This window comes from Callithrix jacchus, chromosome 5 (assembly GCF_049354715.1).
Source record: "Callithrix jacchus isolate 240 chromosome 5, calJac240_pri, whole genome shotgun sequence".
NCBI classification, from domain to species: domain Eukaryota; kingdom Metazoa; phylum Chordata; class Mammalia; order Primates; family Cebidae; genus Callithrix; species Callithrix jacchus.
In genome coordinates this window covers 53,275,499-53,302,030 of record NC_133506.1, presented here as the reverse complement: position 1 = coordinate 53,302,030, position 26,532 = coordinate 53,275,499, and the positions used below count along the sequence as shown (strand labels likewise).

Sequence of the window (26,532 nt, the reverse complement as noted above, 5' to 3'; positions counted from 1 at the left end):
GCTGGTGCGTCTGGCCCAGCATGGATCTTGAATGTGTGTGTGTCATTGTGCCAGTGTCTGTGTCCCCGACGCACCTATAAATAGCCTCTGTCTGGGCAGCTTGGTTCAGTCTGGCTGGGACCGTGGTTACAAAGGAGTCAAAGTTTGAGGCTGTTTGTGTTTGGGACTGCCTGGCCCTAAAAGGGTTCAGTGAACCAACAGTGGGGAGTGGGGTTTTGAACTTTGAGGCGACTGCAGCAGCGTGGACACCCAAAAGTTGAAACAAGTAAGTCTCCACCTCCTGCACACACAGCCCACCAAGGTCGACATTTGGTTGAGTGGGGAATTGAACCACTACCTCCAGGATTCTAGCTTCTAGCCTACACCCTGTCCCCCAGCCCACCTTTTTGGGGACCTTTTGCTTCCTTGAGCTTTAGTTTCCCCATCCCCACCCCTAACAGGCACCCGGTGAAGCACACAGCCCTTCCCTGCTTGGGCCAGCCTGCTGGTATCTGGGGCCAGGAGCTGAGAAGCAGTCACCGTGGAATGGAATGAAGGCAGTGTCTGGGAGGCCCATAAGTGAGTGTCTGCAGGCGGCTGCCAGTTTGTGGCCACTGAGGCTGTATGGTGAGCTTTGAGTGGTAAAAATAACCAGGCTGGCTGGGCTTTGGTGGTAGGTCCTTCTGTCCATCCACCTCTCCACACTCTCTCCCAGCCTGGAATGGAAAGCTCTCCCCAGACCCAACCCTAGCTGTGCTGCGCCAGGCCAGCTAGGTGCCAGGAGGACCTGCCCAGAGCCAGCGTTTGTGGAACCGACTTGCCTTCCCAGAGGCCCCTTGTGAACTCAGGAGGCTAATGAAATGCACGAGGATGCTATTAAAATCCGTTCGCACATGTTTGGAGAGTCTTGCCTTACATGGGCTGCTTTGGGGCCCTCGCCGCCTCACTTTTCCCCCTTCACTCTTGAAAGCTGCCTTGGGGACCTCCTGCTCAAGGGACACGCATCTTTATGCCACCCTTATTCCAAAGGCTGGGCACAGTGCAGCAGTTTGCTCTTGTTCTATTTATGGTTCAGGACTTGGGGAAAAAAAGCATTGTTCTTATTTCTGTCCTTTCTTAGGCTCATCAATCCTTCCTGATGTTTTTACTTGACATCAGGGCCTCTTGTTAAATGCCTTGCACATCACCCCCTGCACTATGCCCCGCTGCCCCTGGCAGCCTTTGAGTGAAACCTTTGGGGTTAATGCCTGGAACCGTAGCCTGTTCCAGCTGGCCTCTGGGTTCCCCCGGGTTGGTCCGGTGCTCTGTGTATACACAGCCCTGTACTTACTGGAAGAAAGCTACAAGGCGGGAGAGACCAGCCAATCTTTAAAATGCAGGTATACTGTAACAGTTTGTTGTAAGTGTGTATCAGATTTCCCCTAACGACTAGGGTGAGGAAGTGCTAAGGCCTGGTGTCTGCTGGAGTTTCTTTACACCAAAAGATAGGAAGGAACGAGGAAAGGGAAAAAGAAAGGAAAGAAGCTAGTGCTTGGTTTTTCTTTTAACTAGTGGAGGCTGCTGTGTTTTTCACCCAGGACGTGCTGGGAGTGTTTGCAACTAGAACTTGATGGATGGTTTCGAGTTGGGCTTTGAGGCGTTGCCCATATGGCTCCTCTTCTGTAAGATACCTTGTTTTTTTTATGAGACAGAGTTTTGCTCTTGGTGCCCAGGCTGGAGTGCAGTGGCGCAATCTCGGCTCACCACAACCTCTTCCTCCCCGGTTGAAGCAGTTCTCCTGCCTCAACCTCCCACGTAGCTGGGATTACAGGCACACACCACCACACCCAGCTAATTTTGTATTTTAAGTAGCGACGTGGTTTCTCCGTGTTGGTCAGGCTGGTCTTGAGCTCCCAATCCCAGGTGACTCAGGATTACAACCGTGAGCCATCGCACACAGCCTGTGAGATACCTTCTTTTGGCGAAAGGAAATTGACCTTGCTAGGTCCTTGAGCCGCGATGGGCCTCACTTTCCTCATCTGAAGAATGAGACCACGGTGGATGAAGTCTAAAATTCTACAGTCTTTCAAGATAGGGTCTCTGCCCCACCGATCCTGGCTGGAGGTCTTTGGGCTGGACCAGGCCTCCCACCCACTGCTGGTTCCCCTGTGTGGTCTGCAGCTACCCCAAATTTCTGACCTGAGAAGAGCCTAGTCAAGCTTGGATTTCACATTCCTGGCTTAGAGATGAGGAAAGTCCACCGTGGAAAGTTTTGCCCAAGGTCCAAAACCCACACCAGCCCCAGGCCAGAGTGGTTTCTCGTGGACTGCCCACACTCTTAAATTTAGAGCTTGGGCCCCAGAGCAGGTCCCCCTTGAAATTGCGGGCTGGGGGAACTTGTCAGAGCCCCTTTGTACCCTGGGAACCGTGTCTCCGCTCAGGATGCTGAATGGAGTGGGCTCATCTGGAACAGGACACTCCTGGGGCCCCATTTTTTCTGAGAGTCAAGGGATGAGGTTGCTACCTGATGGGAATTCAGTGTTCCCAAAACATGCCCGTGGGAAAAGTCTTTCTTTTAAAAAGCCAGGGGTCTTGGGATTAAAGCAGGCAGCATGAGTGACAGCCCAGCAGATGACAGCCGGGAGCTTGACGCAGCTACTTTTGAGGAAAAGACTCCTGGCACCCGATTTTCCCGGCATCCTCATCTACCTCGTTTCAGCTCTGCCACGTCTCAGAGATTACCACCGGCCTTTCTCCTCTGGCTGTTGCCTCAAACTTTTCAGGGCCAGAGGGATGCTAAGTTAGTTCTTGGGACAGACTAAACCTGGGGCCATGGGGTGTCTGCTCACGTGGTAGGCATTTCCTGAGGGTCCTGGGAGGCGCCCCTGCCCTGGGCCCATCTCTGGTGGCATCTACAGTGACAGCTGTCTTTTTAACACCACCCACAGCCAGAGTCACCCAGCCTCTGATTCCTCTTCTCCAACCTGTTCCAAACAAATATGAGAAAACATCAGAAACTCACAGGACACGCAGCTTTCCATGGGTTTGCCTGGCACATGCTGTTTGACGCTTGAATCAAGTGAGAGTGTAGAGACAGTGACCTGGCACTGTGACATTCTGAGCTGCGTAATTCTTTGTTGGGAAGTGGGGAAAGGCCATGCTGGGCTCTGTAAGGTGTCAGCAGCACCCCTGGCCTCCACCCACTAAATGCCAGCTCCCCTCTCCCAGTCGTGACAGCCAGAAATGTGTCCAGACATCATCAGATGCCCCTTGCTGGGAACCACTGTTTAATCAATTAGCGGTTTCTCCTAATGGGCTTGGGAGCCAGAGGGCAGCATCGGGGTTGCCAGGAGATGACCCTCAATTCCCTTCGGCCATCGTCCCTGCGCAGGCCTGTGGTCACTCTGCAGCCACTCAGCCACTCAACTTTTAATGAGTGCCTGTTTTGTGCCCTGAAGGAAAGATAGGGGCTCCTTCTTGATGAATTTTTCCCGTTTTCATCTTGGATTTGCGTTTATAAGGAGAAACCCTGGCGTCCGTGAAAGCTGATGTTTCAGGATTGGGGTTAAAATATAGATGTCTAGCACCAGCTATTTTCCCCTGTGGGCCCTCTAAACCCTGGGACTTTTCACCCGCGCAGGTTTTCTGACTGTCTGGGTTTTAGGTTGTGGTGCAATAAGGGAGTTATTAAGGGAGTTGATTTCTGTGGCCTGAATCTTAAGTCAGACAGTTGGCCGCAGCTTCCCAGGAGGTCTGGGTTAAGACAGCTACCCTGCCCAGTGTGACCCAGGGTCAGGGTGAGCTTAGCGTTTGTCAAGACACAAAATAACTCATCGTTCCTGTACAAACACACACATGCCTGAATGGGCGCTTGCATGCACACACGTGCAGACACAGACATGTGCGCACACACGTTCATACAGATGTACACACAGCTTCTACCCCTCTGTCCTTCCGGTCCTCTTCTCTTTGGGTGGGGAATGGTTACAACTTCTGGGCATGTAAGAAAAAAAGGGGGAAGAGTGCACGCTCTCCCCTGTGAGAGGTGCAAATGTAGGCCCTCTCTTCAAAAATGAAGGAAGGTGGAGCTGTGTGTGCCCCTGCCCAGGAGAAGGGAGGCTGTCATGTCAGTGGAGGCTGGACATGCCTACAGCAGAGCTGCCTCCCTCAGGAGCCTCGAGGCAGCCTCCGTGCTGCAAGATGCACCTGCCACCAAATGGCCTCAGAGCCACGGGCTCAGGTGTGCCCCCATGCCTGCCCCCACCATTTCCACTCCCATCTTGGCCCAAGGCCAGGGGGTTTAAATGTTTATGGTCTGGTCAATAATTTAAAAGCTGAAAATGTTCAGAGGAGGGTGCTTGGTGGCAGGGTCCAAACCTGAGGATTGGGGTGGCCTTCTCTCTTGGTCTGAGCATCCAGAGACCCAGTTTGCAGGCACCCAGGTGTCTGGGATCCTACCCAAAGGGAAGGAACTCTTACACAGTGAACTTCGGAGGCTGTGCTGCTGCCGTGTTGGGTTCTACACGGTGCTACACAGTGCACGTGCTGAGAGAGGGAGACTGAAGCTGAGGGCCCGTTTTTTGCTTTTTACGAGGTGTTGCGTAACACGCGCGTGGTTGGGGCACGTGCGGGAGCTGTGCGGGAGGCAGGCCTGCTCTTCATGCACCCTCTGGAGCAACGAGGACGGTACCATGCTGTGCCAGGGGCTCCCGGAGGCTGGGGGAGCACGGTTTGGGGAAGCAAACTCAGTTGTCTTTGGGGTGGGATCGGGGAACCAGGGGCAAGAGTCCAGTTTAAAGGCACTGTGGCCACTGCTTAGCCCACCATTGCCGTGTGGGCCCTGCGTGGCCAGATCTTTCCATTCCAGGACAGCCGAACAGTTAGATTTTGACATGAAACTCCTGGGTTTTAAGTGCTGGGTTTTGTCCCCCCATCACCAAGAGGCCCCACAGAACCTGCTGGCAGACCCCGTCTGTCCCATCAAGTGACTTGCCCTACCGTGGGCAAGTTAGTAGTGTGACCGAGGGCCAGAGGGATGGAAGCGTCAAAACTTGCTGGCTGCACCCCTTTGTGTCACCCTTCACTGTCACCTCATGGGTCTATAAAATGGGGCAACAATAGCTCCTGTGCTGAGGGGGCCAAGAATATTGAGAAAGGTTCTGGCCGTTTGTGGCCTGGTGTCTGGTGCAGCTGTGTGTTTGTGGAGGTGGGTGCTGATGGTGCAGGTGGGTGCTGATGGTAGGGGTGGGCGCTGATGGTGGGGGCGATTGGACTCGATGGTCTGTTCTGCCTGGTTCCCTAGCAGTCACTCTCTAACAGAGTGTCTAATGATGAGAAGGCCTTCACTAGAAAATGGTTGCCCATCCTCGGACTGGCTGGGAAGGTTGGAATCAACAGGCGTCTGGGGCCCATGGCCTTGAACATGGAGGTAATTGACTATCTGTGTGATACTCCTTGTCCTTGCCAGAGCTACCGCAGACCTGGCTGGCAGTGACCCCAGCATGCCTGCTGCTGGCCCAGGAGGCCCCAGACGGTCTCTTCAGTCCTGCCAGCAGGGTTCCCTTAATCCACTGCCAGGCTTGGTGGACAGAGGCTGGAAGAGGGGGTACAAGGCAAGGCACAAAACTGGGGCTGTGAGGTCAACACCGCCCTGATGTCCCGAAGCCCCACTGGGTCCACGTCGTAACCTGGAAGCAGAAAGCCTCGAAGCTTCTGATAGTTTGTGGCTCTCTTTTTTGAGGATCAACTGAAAATTTTAACAGGTGAGTGTATTTGTGGGCAAACCATTAAAATAAAGGCCTTGATCTCCCCCACCCCCATCAACAGGTGCAGTGGGGTGGGAGGGCCGGGGAGGGGCCAGTCTTCAGTTTCACTTCTGCTCGGAGCACTCCTTCCTGCCTTCTCCCCAGGGTGGGCTGCTGGGCTGCACCCCTTTGTGAAGCCATGACAAAGCCGTGTACTGACAGTCAACTTCATTTTCCCTTTGGATGACACTGCAAAGCCAAACCTTGACACCTCAGGGGTCTCATCAGGGTCTTGTCGGGCACGGGCAGAACTGTTTGTCACCAAACCGGGAAGAATCCCGGAATGACTTGCCAGCCAGGACGGGGCTTCAGCACCCTGGGGTGGGCCTGGAAGAGCTTGGGGGCATCCCCAGGCTACCTGAGAGTCACAGGATGGCTTCTCGTTTCTGTTTTCCGGGTGACTGATGGATTTCTTCTGCTTCTGCTCTTTTTCCTAGTTGGATGTGAAGAGATTATTATGTGCCAGGTATTAGTGACGCATTTTTCTCAGTGTTCAAAACAACCCTGAGAAAGCTATTGCACCAATTTGCAGATGCAAAAATAGGATCAGAGAGGGTAAGATACTCGCTCGGGGTCACACAGCCAGGAACTGATGCTCCATTGGTATTCAAACCCCGCTTCTCTGACCTTGCAACCCACCCTCCCAGGCTTTCTCTTCCACCACACCGACCTCCTGAGCTCCAGGGCTTTCTTTGCAAGACTGGCCGTTGCAGTGGTGTTTTAGGATTCCAAGACTTCAGGCCCGTATTGGACCATTTGTTAGGGAAGAACACATACGAATTGGCCACCCCTCAGAGCAATTGGGTCTGTTCTACTCTGGCAAGACACTGGCTGATGTTCATTGGAAGTGTCTCCCGGAAACACACGTGCCTTGTCAGGCTGCAAGGGGGCCGGTGTCTCTGTCTCCAGCTCCTCTATGCTTCTTTACATGCCAGCACCAACAGATGTCGTGGCAGGAGCTTAGGAAGCAGCTGGGGAATGTTCCCCAGAGAATCAAATGTAGACTGGATAGGGGGCATCACTAGACACAGCCCCCACAAGGGCTCATCGTTCAGCACCGTTTGCCACGCACCTCTGGCCTCCTGCGCTGTTCCTGGGTCTACAGAACATCAGGGAACAACACAGACAAATCTCTGCCCTCTGCAAGCTGCTGCTCTTATAAGGAGACAGGTGAAAGAAGGGAGACTGAGAAGCCACACTCAGGGGCACCCCCAGGGCCTCGCCTAGTGAGACCCCCCAGCCTGGTGTCTTGTTTGGGGCCCAGGAGCACCCTGGCCTTCCTCCTGTTGCACCTTTCATGGCAGTAGTTGAGTCTTTGTGTCACGAGCTATGCCTCGTCTGCTTTCCCTGCAGGCGCCGAGCATGGACGGGTTGTTTTCTTGGTTGTGTCACCAAATGTGGTAGGAGCCTCATATGCATTGGATGAAGGGACGAAGTGGGCAGGCGAACTTCTAAGAGATTCCAGATTCTTGGGGTCAAGATATAGGCTTTGAAGACCTTCATTTTGGGGGGTGAGGGCGGTATCCTCCCAAGCCTCCAGTTGACCCTCTGTAAAGTGGAAGGAAGAATGACATCTGTTTTATGGGGTTGTCACAACCATTACCTGAAAAGCACCTCTTGGCACACAGTGTGATTTTTAATGCTCCAAAGTTTCCTCTGTTTGGGGCAGGGAGCTGTGCCCGAGTTTCCTACCTGCCCTCTCTTCCGGATCCAAGGGGCAGGTACAGAAGTCAGTGTGGACCCACCTCCCCTGCGCCCGCTCCAGTTGTCCAGGGTGGCCAGGGTTTCACAGTGATGGCTTCAGTCCTGCTGAGGGCATCTAATGGAAAATGCACTGCCAGGGCTTGCCTCAGGCCCCCAGAAGAATCCCTAGGGCAGTTCTTGGCTCACACCTACTGCAGACTGGGGGTGCTTTGGGGTATTCTCACGGAGGAAGGTGGAGTTTGCTTGGAGGTGATGCTGAGATGCTGCAGGTTGAACCGAGCTACGCAGCTGTTGGGGCTCCGCTTCGCCGAATAGGGTGGTGATCGGCTACTCCTGATGCTCCAGCACATTCTAGTATGAATTTGTTGTTCATGGGGATGGGGAGAAAGGTAGGAAGAAAGGTGGCTTGGAATCGGTACCTGCTATAAACCAATAAGGATGTCAGAAAGTTTGGGAAGTATAGTCTGACTTTCTTTCTTTCTTTATTTTGATGTCTTCCTTTTTTTTCTTTTCTTTTTTTTTTAATATTGCTTTATTTTTTGAGATGGAGTCTCACTCTGACACCCAAACTGGAGTGCAGTGGTGCGATTTCAGCTCACCACAACCTCTACCTCCTGTGTTCAAGCCATTCTCGTACCTCAGCCTCCCAAGCAGCTGGGACTATAGGCCTGAGCCATCACACCCAGATAATTTTTTTGTACTTTTAGTAGAGAGAGGGTTTTGCCATTTTGGCCAGGCTGGTCTTGAACTCCTGACTTCAGGTGATCCGCCCACCTCGGCCTCCCAAAGTGCTGGGATTACAGGTATGAGCCACCATGCCTGGCCTCTTTTTAAATGTCTTTTAACTAAAATCATTCGCTATTGTTTCAGTGGGCTTGGGAACTGGCTCTACTAGCAGAAAAGAGAACTTAAATTATTGGTAACAAGTTGAAAATACCCAGTGGCTCCAGGATCTGGATGCTGGATAAAGGTTGCTGCGACCTCCATAAACCAAGTCTTCACCATTACCAAGAAGCACCTCAAAATTCTCCACGGCAGCAGCACTAGGCCCCCAGGCTAGACGGCTGCAGCTGGAACCAGCTAGCGGTCATGCAGGTTTGAGGTGCCGCTTTGCCTTTTAAGTCTTAAGAAACTGTCCTCTATCCTTTGTCCCCAGTGTAGGCTTTTTGGAGTTTCAGGGGAGGTGGCTGTGCAAGTGCTTATCGATAAAAATTGCACGATCTTGGCACTGAATAGATCAATACACATTTTGACAGTTGGTGAAAGTGATGTTGTTGCGTGCCTCAGTTTCCTTGTTTCCCTGAACACGCTCTGTAAAGCGTGGGCCTGTGATGGGGTCTGTCAGTGGCAGCTGTCAGCCTCTGTTGTCATTGATGGGTTGTCCTGGATTCCCAGTGTGCGGGTCACATCAGTATCAGGAGTGGAAGAATCTCTGTTGGTCCTTAAGGTCTCTATGAGGGGCCAGTCCCATCGATGGCTTGGGGAGCATGAAAGTGACAAACCCAGCCATGAATCTCTCTGATTGTAAGTGGTTAAGACTCTAAAAATATTTTTTAAAATTTAAAGCCACGTATCTTTACATATATACAAATACATCTGTATTTTGTGTATGATATATGTAAAATATGGACTGTCTAAACGTGTGAGTTCAACCACCCAGGCCAAGAGGCCTCTCTGAGGTACCTTGATGGAGCCCGCTGTCGGCACCCCACCTCCCACAGGTGTGCCGCAGGGTGAGCTCAGGTGAATTCTCCTGGCTTTGCCCTGAGTTCCCCCAGGGCAGGTGAAATCAGATTTTCCAGGCTCTGTCCTGAGCAGCAAGTGGGAAGCTGAGTCCGTTTGTCAGAAATGTTGAGCAAACTGCTCTTTCCCCCAGGAGGTTTTCAGCACCGGCGGTCTCAGTTGCCCGGTTATCTTCTGCTCATCTAGACCGGATCCCAGAAGACTGCTCTGCACCCCACTCACCTTGCTCAGCCCATGGGGCAGTCCTGACAGCTGGTGGTTGTGTAGGGAGAGAGACTGTGGCGAGGTCCAGGGGCTCTTCATAGCCCAGACTCTTTGTATGTATGTAGTCTTCGGTCAGCCCCTTACTCTCCCTGATCGTGGCTGCCTCATTTATAAACTGGGATTTACAATTACAGTGTGGAGGTGATTAAATAGCCTTTTAAGCACCTAACACAGGGCTTAGTACCTAGCAGATGCTCCTTAAATGGCCATGAGGGTGATGGTGCTGATGGTGAGTAGGGGTTGGTGGTTAGAATGTGAGCTGGGCAGAGCTCAGGTTGACTCCCTCTGAAATTAGGCTGCCCACTAGGCTTGTGCATCTGTGATGTGGGTGATGCCACAGACTGCACAGCTGTCCTGTAAGGTTCAGATGCCTGGGCAACAACATTCAGTTTGAACCCTGTGGGGTGAGTTGTCCCAGAGGTCACACATCCTTTAGGGAGACTCAGCATTTGCATGGGGCCACAGCAAATGCCTTTTCTGCATCACCCTGAGTTATACAGCAGGCAACAGAGCTTGGATCTGAAACACCTCATGGAAGTCAATTGAGAGATGGTGTGAGAGTTTGGTTGTGGTCAGTGATGTGCTTCAAACTCCCAGAGAAGGGAGAATCTCAGGGTACTCTTATGACTGCTACATTTAAAGAATAAAAAGTAAAAGTGAATACAGACAGGGGCTCTAGTCAAGCCTGTGTGTGTTTCTATATGCACATGCACTTCTCAGGATTTCTCAGGGTCTGAAACAGCTTCCCAGAAGAAGGTGGAAAGCGAAGCCAGGGAGCTTCGCATAGGTCTGGGAACCCTGCAGGAACTTGGCGCCTGCCCCTCCCGTTCTGCAGATTCCCCTCACCGGGCTGAGCTGATGTCTGTAGCTGGCCAGAGCTCTAATTGCCTTCCTAAAAACAATTTAGTCGGTAATAATTCTATAAACCTCCGAATCAACTTTGCGCAAACACCCTGAGTAATTTCTTTGTTCTTTTCTTTCTACTTTGTAATTGGTGTCTGTAAAAGCCAAAGGTTTGGTCTTGCGGAAGGCATGATTCATTTATTGGTGTCTGTGCCTCCTCATTATTGAGTCATTTCAGATGCCATCGTGGTGAGCCAGGGCTGATGCATATGGGGCTGAGCTTAGAAGCCAGTGGGGTCATGGCCATAGGAGGAAACTGTTTCTCTCATCTATTTATGATATGGGAGAAAGAGGCGGGTGTATTGAGATGATGGAGAGGGTGTCAATTACATGGGTGAATATAACAGATGAAACAACACCAACCAGCCTTTAAACACCACTCCATTTGCTGCCGTTGGTCGTTAGATAGATCACAGCTCAATGCACTCCTATCTCAGGTGTATCTCTCTGTGTGTTTATGGATCTTAAGGTCTGAGCAGGCTGACATGGGAGGGGTACCCCCACCAAACCCAGAGGGATGATTCAAGTCATAAGCCACAGATGCAGAGAATGTTGCTTCTTTAACAAGTTTATCAGCTGGACCTGCCATGCAACAAATGTTTAAATGTTTAGGCTTATGTGTAAGGGAGTCACTGCCTCATTCCCCACTCATTTCTCTCACAGTGACGATCATTAGAGATTTGCAGTTGGTAGGTCTTAGCATTATTCTCCAAACTGTGTGAACTTACACATGGTACTACTTGCTTTGCCTAATTTTATTAGTTGGTTTGGCCCTAAAGTGTCCCTGTCCTCCCGTCTAGAGGGTAATCAGGGCTGCTTACCACGTGGCCCAGAGGTGTGATTATGAGTCCAAATTCTGATCGTCTGCATAAATCTAGGCTCTGCCCGCAAGGGGAATATTTGTTCCTGTGGGGTATTTCCTCCCTGCAGTGCTTTCTCTGGTTGGTCCCCCATCTCCATAGCTCCACTGCATCCTCCACTCTACATCGGGAAACAAGGACCTGGCTTAGGTCGTTTCGAACCTCCAGATCCTAGCTCAGGGCCAAGTACAAAGCATGTCATTGGTGTCTGTCTAGCTGCTGGCTGGATGACTATGAGAAAATTCACTGGAGGAGACTCCAGCCAGTATTCATTGAGCTGCCTGGTGACTTTCAAAGTATAGATCAGGGGAGTTGAGTGCATGGCATTCGATCCAGCGTCCCCCACTTACTGCCTGTCACAGACATTGCTAATCAATTGCACCCTCCATTCTTGCGGGCTCGGATCCTCACCAAGGTGGTATTCCCGGTGTCTGCTCTCAGTCAGGGTTCAGACAGGGCTTGAGTGATGACATATGTTGGCCTTCAGGATGCGGATGATTCTTTTGGAGAAAACTGGAAGTTGTGCAGAGAAATGGCTGACTGAAAGACTGGGGGGGCTGCAGAAATCCTGGTGCATGCAGCCACCAGGACCAACTCCCGTCTGCTCCTCTTCTTCACTCTGTGTGAGTCCCAAGGCCGTTCCTTCCATGAGTTCTAAGGACATTCCCCGCCTGTGGATGGCCCAGCCCCACACTTCAGCTGCCTGTAGCAGGAACCTCCCAGGACTGTAGCGAAGCAGCATCCAAGTGTGACTCCACGAGCAAGGCTCCCCCAGGAGCACGCTCTGCCCGAGTAAGCATTACTCCTTGGTTCCTTGATGATATGTCAGTTTTAACATGCACCGAGGCCTCTGTTTTCTCCGGCCAGCCTCTCTCCACTGAAGTCTTGAGCTCTGCTCTGAGCCCTCTGCTGTATTCCCTTTCACTTTAGTGAGAATGACCTCTGGATCCTCTTCCCAAAAATGGACTCAGAGGGGAGTTGACGGTGGGTTCAGGAACAAGGACGAGAAAGGGGAGAATCTGGGAGGCAGTCAGTATTTAGGGAATCAACCTGACACCCAACAACTTTGTCTTCTCGACTGTTTTTCTGGTTTCTTACCTGTGAAATCGTGGCTTTTTGAACCCAAGCGATTCCTGCTGACAGTGGCAGGTGCTCACAGAGCACTTTGCACACCCCGTCTCATTAATCCTCATGGCAACCCCATCGCATGGAGAAGTGGAGCTAAGTCACTTGCCATGGATCACCCAGCACGCCGCAGAGCAGGATTTGAACTTGGTCTGTGGTATCTTGGCAGGACAGGGAGAGAGAGTCACAGAGAAGCAGGACTGCTGGCCAGCCTGTGGGCCAGGGGAAAAGATTTGGACACGAGGTTTTCCTGGTGTTCCTGTAGCCTCAGGGGCACCCAGGCTCATACCTCTCTCTTCCTGAAGCCTGTGCTTTGCTCCTAGGCAGGGATGAACCCACCTTCCCGTGAGCCTCAGAACCACCTGTCACTCCGTTTAAGGGATGTGGCTGATTGGAGTCCTCTGCTCCTTCCTCCTCTCCTCATCCTCCACACACTTCCCTCCTTGGAAGGGGGCTGGGCTCAGAGTGGTGGTGAGCAGAAATTGTCTGGTAACAGGTTGCCACTGAAGGGAGAAAGTGGTCCCTGTGACCAGTGGGGTGCTTGGGCAGGGTCCGACCTCCCCAGAAGGGGAGAGGAGAGAGTCCAGAGAACATCTGGACTGGAGGAACCCTCTCTAGCCTTAAAATGCAGCAGTTCTCAGTCCTGGCTACACATTCACACCACCTAAGGGGCTGTGGCTATACCCAGACCCACTACATCAGAGCCTCTGGGATGGGGTCAGGCCATCCAGATTACCTAAAACTGCCCAGGTGATTCCTGGTGTGGCAGAGTTAAACCCACTCGGCTGCCCCCAGCCCCAAGCTTGCAAATAGGTAAGTTGAGGTCTGGTGAGGGGGAAAAGGAAACTCAGGCCACTTTCAGCCACAAAGTCCTTCTGGTGCTAATCAGAGGAGTACTGCCAGGTGGCTCACGCCCGTAATCCCAGCACTTCGAGAGGCCGAGGTGGCTGGATCACCTGAGGTCAGGAGTTTAAGACCAGCCTGGCCAACATGGTGAAACTCCATCTCCATTAGAAATGCGAAAATTAGCTGTGCATGGTGGTGAGTGCCTGTAATCCCAGCTACTCAACCGGCCGAGGCAGGAGAATCTCTTGATCTCAGGAGGTGGAGGTTGCAGTGAGCTGAGATCATGCCACTCTACTCCAGCCTGGGTGACAGAGCAAGACTCTTGTCTCAAAACAAAAGAATAAAAGAGGAGTGCTGCCCGTAGCATTATCACTGTAAGGACCCCGTGTCAGTGGGGGCTCTGTGTGTGCGCCCTGCACCTTGTGTGCCTGCTCTCAGACAGGCAGGCATCCCACAGGCCTCAGAGTGCGGGCATCACCTAGTTCAGGTCAAAGACACCGGAGGGGTGAACCAGCCGGGCGTATGGTTTCACCAGCATCAGGCTGGGCTCTGAGCATCCCAGCTCTTTTTTGCCTCCTGTGCCTGGCTGGACACAACCTTAAACCTGGGCTTCAGGTTGAAGCCGGCCCAACCATTTCCTTCTGGGTTCTCAGTCACCTATGCATTGTGTTCTGCTTCTCCTGGGTGCCTTCAAAAGGCACCTTAGCCAGAGTGAAAGGGAGAATCACCGAGAATGAGAACAGGGCACTGGCAAGCCCGAGGTCGAAGGGGAATGTTCTGGACACGAGGTTTTCTTCATGCCCCTGAAGCTCCCGGTGAGCACAGGTTCATTTCTCTCTCCCTCCTCTCTGTGCTCTCCTCAACTGTCTTCCCTGTAAAATGGGCGGAACCCATGAGAAGGACCCCCAGGTTGCTGAAAGAAGAGAGACACTGCAAAGGCCCCCCGCAGGCGGCTCTGGCTACCTTTCCTTTTCTCTTAGAAACCTGTGTCTCCCTCTGCTGTATTGTCTTTACCGAGGTGGAATTTACAGACAGGAAAATGCACTCTGATCCTTGGTGTGCGGTGTGATGGGTTTGGGCCAGCACGTATATGCAGCTGTGGCCGGGTTAGGTCTGGGGTCTTGGATCTCCCTTCCCAGGCTGGGACTGGGCCTGCCCTGAGGCAGTGGTACTGTGGATTTGATCATCACAGATGACATTTTCTCCTGTAGATGTTGCATAAATGGAATCATTCTCTATGTTCACGGTTTTTGCCTGGCTCCTTGGTGACTGACGTGTACCTGTGTTGCCGCATGTGTTAGTGGTGGCTTCGTTTTATTTTGAGAAGCATTGCATTGTGGACGTGACCCACGGGCCTGCAGATTTGTTAGTTTGTTTTGAGATGGAGTCTCACTCTTGCCCAGGCTGGAGTGCAGTGGCACAGTCTCTGCTCACTGCAACCTCTGCTTCCTGGGTTCAAGTGATTCTTCTGCCTCAGCCTCCTGAGTAGGTGGGATTACAGGCATATGCCACCATGCCCAGGTAATTTTTGCATTAGTGGAGACAGGGTTTCACCATGTTGGCCAGGCTGGTCTTGAACTTCTGACCTCAAGTGATCTTCCTGCCTTGGCCTCCCAAAGTGCTGGGATTTCAAGCATCAGCCAACGAGCCTGGCCAGACCTGCAGTTTTAAGCAGGGCTGAGGGATTGTGAAAGGGCCGAGGTGGGCCAGAGGACTGATTCTCTAGTGGTAAAATGCCAGGTGCCCCTATGGTGAAAACATTTTGTAACCTGAATCTGGGCCCATAACAGGTACCAGAGACCTGGGCGTCTGTCCCAGCTGTGGCCAGGGGACTCAGGGTAGAGGCAGAGCCTTGGAGACAGGACAGAATCCAGGAACTCTGGGGCCAGGTTGGCCCATCAGCCACTGATGCCAGCCCTGCTGTGCTCCAGCCCAGAGCCACCGCCTGCCCGCCTCACCTGGCCTGCATTCCTTTGCAGGGAACGAGGATGTGGGTGACCCCAGACGGGTATGAATCATGTCTTGGGGAGGTGGTTACTCAGAGGCCGCGAACGCCAAGGCTGCCTTCCTCCCAGACGGTGCGGACCTCAGTGTGGAGCTTCCATCCTGGGCTTGGGCATGGCTGCTGAGGTGGGTGTTTGAAGGGCCTCAATGGAGTGAGTGGGGTTGACAGGTGGGGTCCCTGTCCCCTCGACTGTAGCATGCTCTGTAGAAGAAAAAGAACACAGCAGTGTGGCTGTCATGTCGGAGGCCAGGTCACAGTCTTGGCAGCCTCACTTGCCAGCTTCGTGGCTCTCCGGCCTGTTTTTCATCTATGAGATGGGGGTGTGCAGAAGCAGTCCTGACTTCCTGTTGTGAGGGCCACACGGAGCTCCTTACTCTTATTTCCTGAGTGCCTGCCGTGTGCCAGGCAGGATGCCACATGCAACCCTCCGAGAGCTACTAGACCTGTTTTACAGACAGGGAGGCTGAGGCTCGGAGGGCAGAAGTCAATTGCCCAAGGGGGCATGACTTGTAATTGTCTCGGCTGGATGTGGAGCCTGCTGCACCCACCTGTGTCCCAGCCACCTCCCGTGTCAGTTCCAAGAAATCTACAAACCCAAAGCGAATGGTAGCCCTTGAGAAACTTGGAGATGGCACATGGATGGGCAATTAAAATTTAATAATTCCTTACTCACGTGAATGTATATTAGGGAAAATATAACAAGCACGTTGTCGGTTTCATGAGTGTTATTGCTTAAGATCGGGTTAAGTAATAAGTAAACCAATTGACTATTTTATTTCAGTTGAAAAGAAAAATATTGAAGAATTTTAGTTCTTTAATGGGGTACTTAAGTATGGCAAAAATCAGGAAGGCTGAGGGTGACATTTGGGAGCTGCGTCCCAAGCCCCTTGCGGGTCTTTAATCAGCAGTCACAGATCCACAGCTCCTCTGGCAGGGCAGAAGCACTTTGCTCCTTGGCCTCTTGAGGTCACCCAGCTATTCAAAGGTCAGGGTCAACTTGATTCTAATGAGATCAAGGTCACAGGGTCATGTTGCTCTCAGGAAAGTGGGGGATGGAGCTCTGTGGCCTAGGCTGTGGCCCTGCTGCAAGGCTGGGAGGTGGGCAGGTGTGGAAAGAGAAGGGCCTCCCGTCCTCACCTGCAGAGCAAGCTCAGAGGTGCTCCCAGCTGGTGATGGGGGTCCAGCCTGAATCTCAGCATGCTGCGGATAATGGAGAGGCCAGCACCTCACTGAGTGCTTCCTTGGTGCCCCGTCACCACTCAGCTGGGCTCTTCTGACACCTCACAAGGCTTGCAGAAGAGCCTGCTGAGACTCAGAGTGTCTGTAACCACACAGGTCACAGCTGTGTGGCATCCTGATTTCTGCGTTTCAGCAAGATCTCTGTGTTCGCTTTTTGTAATGGAAAAAATATCTCCTTAATTTAATTGTTCTACGATGTCTGACATGGCTGGATATTCTGCAGAATAGGTCTGTGACTTCTTATCTAGCCCCTAATGTACCTTTCCAGCTCTGGGGAGAGGGAAAGGCAATTAATTGGAAGCAAGTGAAGAAAAGGGCTCAGGTGTGTCCTGGCCCCAGGCCTTGCAGTTACACCTGCCATCTGCTGGCTCCCACCTTTGCCCAGTTACTGCTAGGAAAAGTCCCGGGGCGGGGAGGTGTCGGGGAAGTTCTGCCGCCTGTCTGGCTTGTGGTTTGGCAGACTTTCCTGGACCCAGGTCTTGGATCCTGGACTTGGGTCTCATCCTACAAGAACTGGGGGGAAAGGTTGAGGAGGCAACTTCTCAGCCCCCTGGCTCTGACTTGTGTGGGGCAAGGAGGGCACCTGGCACTCTGTACCTGGCCTCTCTGCTTGTCCTGTGGGTCTGCCTACCTGACTACCTGTCTAGGAATTTTTATTGCAGCCCACAGAGGCACTGCAGGTCGGCTGGAATGTGAGATCCTGGCCCTGGGAGGCGTGGGGTGGGCGGGCTTCAGACACAGCGCCTGGCTGCTGGGCAGGAACGCCAGCGAGGCGGCAGCCCCCTGGCCTGCTCACAACATGAGCGTGGACGTCGTGGTTTTGCCGCTTCGGGACTTGTCTGGGTTTTGCCCAGATTCTGCCAGGTTAATTCTGATTAGGTTTTGGGTTGACTACTGCCTGATACACCTTGACCCACAGCAGGGATTGGGATGAACAGTTGATTATGACAGGTTGTGAAGCCCAGAGACTACTCCTGAGAGCAGCAGCACCTCGGCAGCTCCCTGTGCCCCTGAGACATTGCTGAGCGCTGTCCTGTAGTACAGAATCCTCCCAGCGCCCAGGGACACAGAGCACCATCCGTCCCATTGTACAGACGTGGACGGTGAGATGCCGTAGGTCCCAGGGCTGCTGTCAGTGGCAGACCCCGGCAGTCTGGCTCCAGCACCTCCTAATTGATCTGAGTGTGGATTCGGTGCTGGCCGAGGGGCTGTTATGGCCCCTTGCTGATGTGGTTGGCCTTGCCAGTCCCTGCCAGTTACTGGGATGCTGTTGGCCTAGGGTCTCACTGTGGAGGGGAGACAGCACCCAGACTGGACTAAGGCCTGCCAGGCCCAGGCCTGGATCTCTGCCTTTTCTCTCCACCAGGAAGGGTATTCAGGCAAGAGGAGGTACATGGAGGTTCCTCAGGCTCTAGGTGACCATGGCTTCCACAGGCTGCCCTGCCAGTGGCACCCGCTGGCATGGGGTGAGACAGCCTCTTGGCCTCCTCTGTATCTGGCAGCCCTGGCCCTCAAGGAATTAAATCTTCCTGGAGCCAAAAGTGGCCGTGCTCATGCCCGCCCCCCACCCAGCCACAGCCTGGTATAGACCTGGGCTCTTGGAAGGAGCAGTGGCCTGGCAGGGAGGAGCTTCAGGGACCAGGCTCAGGAGTACTGGGCACCCTGGTCATGAGATGGGACCTCCCCTCCCCTGTCTGGGCCGCTCTGTGCGTTCCTGCCACCAGCCCTGACCGCCAGTGCCCACCTGCCCCCATGACTCTTCCACACCTGGTGGGCTGCACATTGGTGTCTGCAGCTGGCCCAGGTCCAGGTGAGGCCACACGCCGTCCACAGGGAGTGAGTGACCACCACATGCGAGTGTCCTCAGAGTTTTGTCTCCTCTCTGAGCCTCTGTTTCTTCATCTGTAAAATGGGAATAATAATAAGCACCTGCTACACAGGGGCAATTGTAAGAATTAAATGAGACAGTTTGTGGCAAGAGCTCAGCTCAGAGCCAGGCACTTTGTAAATGCTCGAAAAATGCAGCCTGTCCTGTGAGGAAGATGTGGCCAGTACTGGGGAAGCAGTGGCTCCGTAAGCCCCGGGACCTACCTATGAAAAGGGAGAAGAGGATGGTGGGATGTGCAAAGTTGGGGGGCTCGTTGGGGACGGAGATATCAGAAGGAGTTCTGCAGCGTGAGTAGGAGTTCTCCCCGGAGGCGGTGGGCAGGAGTGGGCGTTCAGGAGCCTGCCCCTCCCAGGCACACCCAGCATTCTGTTCTCTCTGCTTTGCAGATAGAGGCAGTTGTTCATCGCCATGCGTCGGTTGGGGGGGGGGGGGCTCTGGAATGGGGTGGCTTTGGAATGGGGGCTGCAGGCACTATTGAGGTGAGTCTGAGCACCTCTGTGAGCATGAAATGGACACAGTCTGGACTGGAAGATGGTGTACCTGGCCCTAGCTGGCAGCTGTGGGCAGCTTCTTCCTTGCTCTGCTCTGGGAGGGGTGAGAGTGACAGTGAGGGTCCTGCCTCCCCCGTCCTGTTCCCACCTCTTCTGTGACCTGTGTAACACTCAACAGCAGAGTCATGACTTTTTGGGGGGAAACGTTCTCTCCCACCCCATCCCTGAGGAAGCAGGAAAGGAGTTTTTGGGAGTAGGAGCTGGCATCAGCTCAGGGGAGAGGAGTGGTGCTGTAGCTCTGCAGGCCCTGTCCCTGGGTCCCTGGGGCTGCTGTAGCCTGGGTACCTCCTTCCACCTCCTAGACCAGCCCAGGGACCCTTTGTGATTCGACTCTCAGTCAGGCTGGGGCCTTGACTAGTCCTTGGTGTGCTCCCCGTCTTCAGAGACTGCACGAGAAACCCCAGCCCCGCCCCTCTGCTGGAGGGACCTTCGGAAGAGTTGGGGGGAAGGAGGCTCCCCTCATACCATGTTAATGGGAGGGGACACCAGAAGGCTGGGTGGCATTTGCCATTTTGCACATTTAGGAGGCTTATTACTGGGTGATTTGACTCAATATTTCACTCCCTTCGTGACTTCATCTGAAACATTTATTGAGCACCTACTTTGTGATGGGCACACAACCACTAAAAAGACAGGCCAGCTATAGCATGGCAGACCAGAAATTGGCCAGAAAACCAGTGACTGTAGAACCGCTTTTCGGAAGTCCTGTGGGAAAAGACTGAGGGGCTGGTAGGGACAAGGAGAGGCTTGCTTTCTCTAACCCCACTTCTCAGGTAGCTGTGTAAGCGGGATCCCTGGGTTTCAGGGTATAGAGGTGTCAGCATTTATCAGGCGCAGCAGTTCTTCCCTCAGATGTGAGCTGAAGTGGGGTGAGTGCAGGAACCAGCACGGTCACACATTTTCCCCCGGGAGGTGCAGGTTCCAGAACCTCCGGCCCCTGGACCCTTACCAGATGAGGGGGGGTGAGCAGTACATGACCAGGTTCCACCCCAGAGCTCCAGCAGGTGGGGCTTGGCTGGGCGTGTCACTCACCAAACTCAGAAGAAGCCGGATCTTCCTCCCCACTGTGTGTGGGGTGTGGACAGAGCCCAGGCTGGGGTGTGTACCTGCTTTCCAGGCCCTGCCACCTGTTTTCAAATGACCCTCCAGACCCCACGCAGCAATGTGGACCCTGCTCCTGCTACAGTCATTCTTTTTGCTTCACAGTAAAAATCGCTTTGCTCTTCTGATTATAAAAAGTGATATACACTCTTGCTTGAACCAGAAATTCAAAGAATTTGATAAATGACAGGCGAAAAGTCAAAATGCCTGTAATTCCAGCACGTGGAGGTGAGTTTGTTCTGTGGGTTATATTCTCAGGCTCATTTGCATGTGTAGGGCTGAGGCAGGGCAGTGACAGTGCTAGGGGATTTGCAGGCGCTGAGCCCCGCCCCGCCGGGTGGTCTGTGCCCTGCACCACTGCCCACCGTCTCTTCCCTAGAAGGCGAGGTCAGAGGCTCCCTTGGGGACTTTGGATTCCGGAGCAGCCCTGCTGGCAAAGGCAGGGAGAGTTCCACATGGAGGTCCCCGGGCTGGAAGCCTGGCAGGTGGGGGGTTAGATCCAGCAGGCTGTGCCTTCACCTAAGAGCCTCGCCCTCCTTATCCGTAAAATGCGGTGACACCAACAGTTCCTACCTCATGGAGCCGGGGTGAGGAGTGCATCAGGTGTTGGGAGAAGCTCAGCAAACGCCCAGCACACAGTAAGCACCCCATGGACCTCGACTGCCACCAGGCCACGAAGCCACTGGCCCCTGGACCCACATCAGCCCAAGCAGTGCCACGTGTGCATCCCCCCTATATATGGAGCTGCTGAATTAGACTTTGATTCACAATCGAAGGCTTCTGTGGTGAAACACGTCTGAAAAGCCATAGGCTCTCTTTTTACAGAAAGGTCCCTGAGACCCAGAGAGGGTAAGTAGGAGGCTGGTCCTGGCCTCCAGGAGTACCTCCCCCACTCTCTATGGTCTTGAGAGGCAGATGCAGGGCAGCTCCTGGGTCCCCTTATCCCTGAAGCTGGAAATGTACTCGAAACTTCTACGTGGATCTTCATGAGAAATAGCTATTTATGTGGGCACAGTTCTGAGGACTGTCCTTGAACTAGATCCTCTAGTGACCAGCAGAGAGAGGGGATTCCCCAGGTTTTTTTTTTGGAGACTGTTCCATCTTGGCACTGACCTAGGTCCGATTGCTGGTGCTGGGTTTGATGCTGGACTCCCCAGAGGGAGCGGGGTGGTGTCTGGTGCCACAGAGGTGGACCAGGCCAGAGCCGCCCCTCAGCTTGCCCCACTCCCCAACTGACCTTTCCGCCTGGGAAGGCCAGGCCTCTGTCCTGGTCACACAATACTCCCTTCTCACGTTCAGACGAGCGGTCTAGACGCTCATACTCCCTTTGTTCCGAAGGGTCAGGGGTTGGGGGAGGGCCCCAGAAAGTGGGATTTGGGCCGAGACAGAAGAGAGGGGGTGGGTGGTGGGTGAGGGGAGACTGGCTTCAAAGGAGGCAGCTGGTTCTCCCTCCGCCTGCCCGGTGAGTGACCAGCCTCACCGACAAAACGTGCACCAATTTCTAATGATGGAGGCAGCTCCCAACAGAAACGCGTTTTGAAACCCAATCAAGCTGACGCCCACTCGGGCCTATGCGCCCAGAGCTGTTTAGCTGACACCATCTAAATAAAACCCTACAGCCTGTGCCAGTAAGTCTGGGGCGGGCTGCCAGCAGGGATCGAAGGCCCGGAGGCAGTGCTCAGCCAGGTCTGAGCCAAAGAAACCCCTGGGGAAAGACTCAGAATTCCTGCCCCCACGCACTCCGGGATGCTCCGTAAAGGAGAGGGCAGGTGGAGACGCCCCTGAAGCCACCTTGTCCTCAAGGCTGTTGCTGACAAGAAACTCCCAAGTGCTAACCCAGGAGAGACGCAGAGTCTCCAGTTTGATTCCCAGGTTTTAGGCTTAGTTCTTGCCTAGTGAGCCCTGTATACCTCTTGTAGGCTCGGTTGCCTCCTCTGTAAAATGGGGATATGAGTGTTCGCCATGACTCCTTAGGGAGAATGAATGTGAGGCCCTGCCTGGCACAGAGTTCCCTGCCTGGCAGAGTGCCTTCAACCACTGGGTGCTGAGGATGACCGTGTGCTCGTCATTCAGCCCTTGCTGCTGGCCGTTGTTCATAGCTTCCTGATACTCTGACTCTGGGGTTCTCAACTGCCGCCTGGGACACTGGCAGTGTCTGGAGACGTTGGTTGTCACAACCTGGGGCAAGGAGGAAGTTCCTATCCAGCAGCCATCTAGTGGGTAGAGGCCAGGGATGCAGCTAAAAAGCCTGTAATGCCCAGAACAGCCCACCCCACTCTACCCCACACAAAGAAGTGTCTCCTTCCTAAGGTCAGGCAGGAGGTTGAGGAACCTTGATTGAAGGCAATTCAGGCCCCAGACACCTGCTCTCCAACTTGCTCCCCACACAAGGAGGAGCTAACCTGAGGCTAAATAGAAAGCGGTTGTACTGACCTGAGCAGGAAAACAGAGGAATCTTGGAATGAGGAGAAACATCCGGCTGCCTCCTCCCCTGGGGAATTCAAAGCCAGTGGAGGCTGCGCTGAGGCCGTCCCGAGGTGAGGGCAGAGGTGGCAGAGACCTGAACCACCTGGGCTGACCTCATGGTGCTCACAGTGAGAGGGAAGAGGGAGAGACTCTGATCCTAGAGTGGGTGCAAGGTCAGGGCCCAATCTAGACACAGGGTCAGACTGACATCCCTGGACAGGGAACCCACAGACTGAGAGAGCTCCCGGCTCAGGAGCCCTGCAGGAGGGCCTTGTGGGCTGGAAATGAGCTTGGGCAAGCTTGGATCAGCTTGGGGTTGAGAAGGGCAGGCCGAGCAGGGCCCTGGGTGGCACAGGTGCAGAGGCTGACCTTGCTGTGGGTAGTTCTTGTGACTCCCAAAGCCCAGCTGTGTCACTTTCTCCCCAAATGCCCCTGATCTTGTCCTGCTGGATTTCTCATCTTCCCTCTGAATATTTTATCCTTTCTTTTCAGGTCAACCACCCCATGACTGTGTTTGGGGAAGAGTTGGCCAAAAAAGTTGTATTTACCTGATGGACAGAGCCTTCCTGGCACACTAAGGAGAGGAAGCTTCTGGAGGCAGGGCTGGGCTCTTTGAGAAGGAGTGTGGCAATTGATTAGCAATGTCTGCCGTGTTGCCAGACCAGGGAGTGGCCATAGGTGTGTGTAGGGGAAATCACACATGCAAAAAGCACCTGGGTTCTTGCCTGACCTGGTTCTTGCACTCTGGGCAAGTCACGTCCCCTCTGACCTTGGGGTCCCTCTGTTAAACAGCCTGGCTGAGTCAGTGGCTTCTGGGTCACTGATGTGCTATCATGCGGAGCGTTGGACCAGCTTCAGGCACAGGAGATCACCTGGAGAAGAAAGGAAGTGGCTCAGTTGAACCCCTTAACAGAAAAAGAACATTGCTTCATGTCTTGATCTCGTTCCTCTGCATTGACAGATCCCTTCTAGAACCTACGCATTGGTGTCTGGGGCAGAACCAGAGGCTGTGCCTCGTATAGCAGTGCCTGTGGGCTGCTGCTACAAGAGGAGTGAAGGTTAGAAACAGTCGTTTAAACCAGTTATTAGAAGTGAGAGTGGGGAAAGCTTTCAGTCCTCTAACAGCCCATCACCCTTTTGGGGGCTGCTGTAAGGGCCAGCTGGAGCAGTACTCCTAGGGTGTGTCTCCCTGCCGCGCTGTCCTCCCCAGGGGATTGCTGTGGATGTTATTTTGGTGGAGGCCTAAGCCTGACTATGGTTTTGTTTGTGGGGTGCTCACTGCGGGTCAGTGCCAGCTCCACTCTTGTGTGCACTGTCATCTCCTTCTCATTGCATGGGATTTAGGCAGGTACTTCCGGTCACCCCACCTCAGGTGAGGCCCCAGAGATGGGGAGGGGCCTACTCAGGGCCTCGATGTTGAAAGAGGCCAGTGAAAGCCGTGCTAGTGCCCTGGTACATATAACCCTCACAGCAGCCCTTCAGGACAGGTGGTTGAGACCCCTGTAACTCAACCACCTGTCCTGAAGTTTCACAGCTGGGTAAACTGAGGCTCAGGGAGGTGACTTCCCTTGGATCACACAGCCTGAAAGTGGTAGAGATGGGCTTTGTCTGGATCCAGCATCTGGGCTTTACAACATTTGAGAGAGAAGGAAGGGAGGGAGGGCAGGAAGGAGAGCAGACCAATCTCAAATAGAAGCTGCCGCAAGCAGGGCAGGCGTTGGAAGGAAGCGACCGTTTGGCCGGCACCCCACCAGAGAAAGCCTTCGACTGTGGAGTGAATGCACCTTCACTGGGCATCTGGCAGGCAGCAGGTCTTGCTCCAGTTTAGAAGCTAGCAGTCCCAGGGGAAGCAATTAGTGCCCCCATTTAGGAGAGCCACCCTGTCCGGCTGCCCCGGAGTGTAACCTGCAGGAGAGGTCGGCGCATGACTGTTGAGCTCCTGGAGGCGGCTCCCCTTTGCTTGGAACCCACTCTCGGCGCCTTGGCTGCATCGAGGCCCACTCCCTAGTTTTGAGGGTGTTTGGGTGTCACATTGAGCGTGCCCCAGGGCCACACCCTTGCAGCCAGCCCACCTCCAACCCTGGCTTTCTTTCCTGGGAAGGAAGGGTGACTCATTTTACAGCGACCCTTTGTATACCAAGGGCTAAAATGCCAAGTTGGAGGTGAGAGCAGATTCCTCTCCTCCAGTTCTGGTCCACCCAGAGCAGGTGGATACAAGTTCCCACCGCTCCCCCACGACTGACTTTCGTGTAACCTTTTTTTAAGTGAACAGTGCTACAACAAAATTGCCGCTCCGAGGTGTTAGAAACATCTTAGCAGGCGCCTTCCTAGAACAAGAAGAGCCAGAATTTGCTGGGCGGCCACGTACAGTCCTATTTTAAGAGCGACCTGGAGGGCAGCCCAATCACAGATGATGGTTTCTAGTTCTCCGGAGCAGCCAGCCCCCTCCCCCCAGCCAGTCCACCAGCAGACCCCAAACCAGACCGATAACTTAGCATTTTCATTTAAGTCCATCTGACAAATCGTTTTAGGCCGAGAAAGCAATACTGCATCTTTAAATGGCTACTTTGTCAGCGCGTCTCTGCGCTCTGTAAAAAGTCCTTTGTTATCTGTGTCTAGACAGCACGCCAGCGGAATATTTGGTCTGCGTGAGGGGAGAGAGATCTGACAAGGTTGAATTCATTTACCGGCTTATTTAAAGCGGGATTTCAAAACACTTGCTCATAAACTGTTTTCAGCCCAGACTCCCTGGCCTCTTCCTAGCCCACACTGGCTTTTCTTGCTTTTATAATTTTTCACCTGCTTGGGCAGTTAGCTGGAGGTTGCAGCCGGGTGGGGACCCTGGCGAGGAGAGTGACTGCGGCTTGCAGCTTTTTTCTTTTTTTAATTGTCCTCTTTATGACTGTCTAGACGTTCTGCAGATGTACGTTCTCGGGGGAAATGGCTTTTCCCTCTGGTTGCAGTACTCGGGAGGGCTGCAGATGGCACCCCGTCCAACCGTTGACCACCCAGCCCCTTCCCCAAATTCCCCTTCAGCCAGCCGTTCTTCCTCTCCTTAATTTAAGGCACTTTGCCTCCTGGCAGTGTCTTTGTGTTTATAACACATTTACTTGACTGTGCTAATTTTATACCATCATCAAAAAAGGAAAAGTGACATTCCAGGTTTCCTTCTCTCTGAGGGGTGGGCAGAGACCCCCCAGCTCCTCCCCACAGCTTCCCGCATTTCTTCTTATAGCTCTACCCTTTGTGGTGGTGGTTTTGTTTTGCGGCATGCCTACATGCCTAGACAAATAAAACACCAGAGGTTGGCTTTTTTAAGGATGAAAATATCAGGGCTACTTGAATGCGTCCAAGGTTTTAGTTCTGCCAAATAGATGCATTAATTAACCTCACTGCCATAGCGACTAGCTCATTGTTACCGGCGCGAAAAGGGGGCAAGCTGTGGGGGTGGAGGGTCCCCCCCGGGCCCCTCAGTCACCCACCTCACAAGAACTGATGCTGAGGCCAAATAGGCATTGTCCTGCCAGTGACCAGAAAGTGGACCCGCTTTGCCTCCCTCAGACTTTGCAGTGGGTGGTGGGGGCGGTTTTTAGAGCCCCCACTCCTTCTTCGGCGGCCACAAGGCCCAGCGGAATTGGGAAATTCATTTGACCTCCAAGCCAGCTACACGTTCAGGCCAAGGAGGGAAGCTGGCTTCAGAGTCCCCTTCTGGAGCAAGGGCCGCAGGGCTGAGAAAAGACGTCACCCTGCCCCTCCCAGCTAGACCCCAACTCCCCACCCCCACCCCTGAAAACTATTGTCTTTACCATTGACCTGCTGCAAAGCCATAAATTTCCACCCGTCTCCCCTCCCGCAGCCATCAGTCTGCCCTCTGGTTTTTACTTGGTAGGGGGCACAAAAGGTGTCGAGGGGGTGTCAGGGGTGGGCAGCTGACCAGATGTCTCCTGGGATCCCTAAACTGCATCTAATTTCTGCCAGATGAAGCGAGTCCAACCTATCAGCCTACTTTCCTGGGGCGTTGCGGGGGGTTGGGGTGGCGGGACTTTTCATCCGCAGGAGATAGAGAAGGACATCC

The 26,532-nt window shown here is 53.5% G+C and overlaps 1 protein-coding gene across 2 annotated transcripts in view; it reads left to right on the top strand.

The window, feature by feature from the left end:
* Positions 1 to 26,532, top strand: part of PMEPA1 (prostate transmembrane protein, androgen induced 1) — a 64,744-nt gene that overhangs the window by 1,275 nt on the left and 36,937 nt on the right. Inside the window, exon 1 of one of the 2 annotated variants that reach the window (XM_054255481.2) lies at positions 108 to 15,337. The exons of the other annotated variant lie outside the window; for it this stretch is intronic. The gene's annotated coding sequence lies outside the window, so the exon portion shown is untranslated. Of the gene's footprint in view, positions 1 to 107; positions 15,338 to 26,532 lie in introns of those variants that run through there. 2 annotated transcript variants of the gene reach the window in all.